The sequence below is a fragment of the Trichosurus vulpecula genome, chromosome 1 (assembly GCF_011100635.1).
Source record: "Trichosurus vulpecula isolate mTriVul1 chromosome 1, mTriVul1.pri, whole genome shotgun sequence".
Classification (NCBI taxonomy): Eukaryota; Metazoa; Chordata; class Mammalia; order Diprotodontia; family Phalangeridae; genus Trichosurus; species Trichosurus vulpecula.
In genome coordinates, this window is record NC_050573.1 from 315,059,821 (window position 1) to 315,061,764 (window position 1,944).

At 45.0% G+C, this 1,944-nt stretch overlaps 1 pseudogene; it reads right to left on the reverse strand.

Moving 5' to 3' along the window:
* Positions 1 to 554: 554 nt before the first annotated feature.
* Positions 555 to 1,547, reverse strand: LOC118837595 (annotated as a pseudogene).
* Positions 1,548 to 1,944: the final 397 nt, after the last annotated feature.

Here is a 1,944-nt window from a genome sequence, read left to right on the forward strand (position 1 = left end):
GTAGTGTGGAAGGATATTTTACTTTAAAAATTATCAAGGATTTCTAGAAACGGGAAGATATTTTAGTGCATTTAAATCTTTTCTTTCAAATCAACAAATCATTAGCTACTTCAAAGAAAGCCTGGCTGTGTAGAGAGGATGACAGAACAACTTACATCTGAGGTATTATGAATGGCTCTCAACTGAAGATCAATCAAAAATTAAAATGAACTATCCTAAAATTATGAGGAATTTCAATAGGGAAAAAGACAAAGTATTACTTACAGAAGTTCATAGATTCATGGCTTTAAAGATGGAAGGGATCTAAGACATCATGATGGGAAACTGAGTCCCAAAGAGGTTTACCAAATTGTACATATCACTCAGGTATTAAAGTAGCTAATTTATAATTTGCATCTAAGTCCTCCCACTCCAAATTCCCACTGCCCTACTTTCAATCAACATTTTTTGAGAGCTACTTCTCCTCATAGCCTCTTTTTTCCCCAAAAGGTTCCAATAAAACAGCATTTATTAGTTGGGAGACCTGGGGAGGTAGGACACTGCCCCGAGTCAAGTCACTTGTGATAAAAACATTGGTTCTGGCTGTGCTGAATAAAAGTGTGGGGGGAGGTGTGGGGGATGGTTAGCTGGTGGCTAAAAAGCTGGACTTACCATCTGTACAGGAAGCTGGGGTGTGGCTAAAAGACTACAAATTGGGTACAGAGCCTGGGGATTAATAGGACACAAAAAAAATGAATCGGAGAAGCCAAATTGCTTCTGAAGGGACAGGGCATTGCCAAGTTGCAGGAACTCTGTGTGGGCTGGTAGTGGTCATGTACTGCATAGGACTGTGGCTGACATTGGGACAGGTACTGAACAGCAAGAAAAACTGAGGAGGCTCTGAGCTGTTGGCTGGGACTATTGCCCAGCTGGGTAGGTCCATAGTGAGGTGGGGGACTGGGCTGCCCCACAGGACCCTCCTGGGCTACCCTGGAATTGCCCATGTTCTGAGGTTCCTGCAAAAGCTGTTGACCCCACAAAATGACAGGCCATGAGCACTTGGGATCCAAACATCTGTTTGGCCCTATGAACAGACATAAGAGTTCCCAGTCTGCTGTGTCCTCCAGGGCTGACTTGCATGCTGAGAATATGTTGCTGTGGGCACAGACAGACCTTGTTAGTATGCTGCAGATGTAAGTGTTGTCAAGTCACTTTGATCCTTAGGTCACCTTTTCTCCTCCTCATGTAAAACTTTCTTGAGCTGCAGGAAAATGTGGTGATTCACCTCCTGTAGGGCCAGGAGCATCTCCAGCAATTTAAGGATCTGTTCTTTGGTCACTTCCAGTGACATCCTTTCTTACATTTCCTTTTTCTTCCTCCTCTCTTGTTCCTACTTCATTTTCTGTTCTATCATCTTGTCTACATCTTCCTCCTGTCTCTTCTTCTCCTGCTTCATCACTATGTGTTGATGCCATGGCCCTAGCCATGGCATTAGAGATCTTGGGGCATCCTAGAAGGGCTGGCAAGGTAACCTTCAGGGGGCTGTATATACACAGACTGCAGTGCATATCCTGAGACTAGATCACTGACAATCCAGTCCCAGGAATGAATGTAGTCACCCAGCAGAAATGTGGTTTGTTAAGTGATAAGCATTATTGCAGAGGTGTATAGGTGCTCCTATTCATGGAAGGGAGTGGGGATCTGAGAGCCCTCCCCACCACCCTGAAAAATGAGGTGGGAAAACCAGGCTCCACTGAGGTCCAGTAGCCAAGCAAGGGGGTAAGTGGAAGTGGGGAGTGCCCTGCTCCTGGGAGGAAGCACAGACTCCTGCCCCACCCTACCCCATGCCTCCCCTGCCATAACAGGAGTTCCATCTCCAGGGCTCCAAAGGCAGGTGGGGCAACAAATTTTTAAATGGTTATAAATAATAAAGCATTTGCTAATATAACAGTAAACTGTAAAATG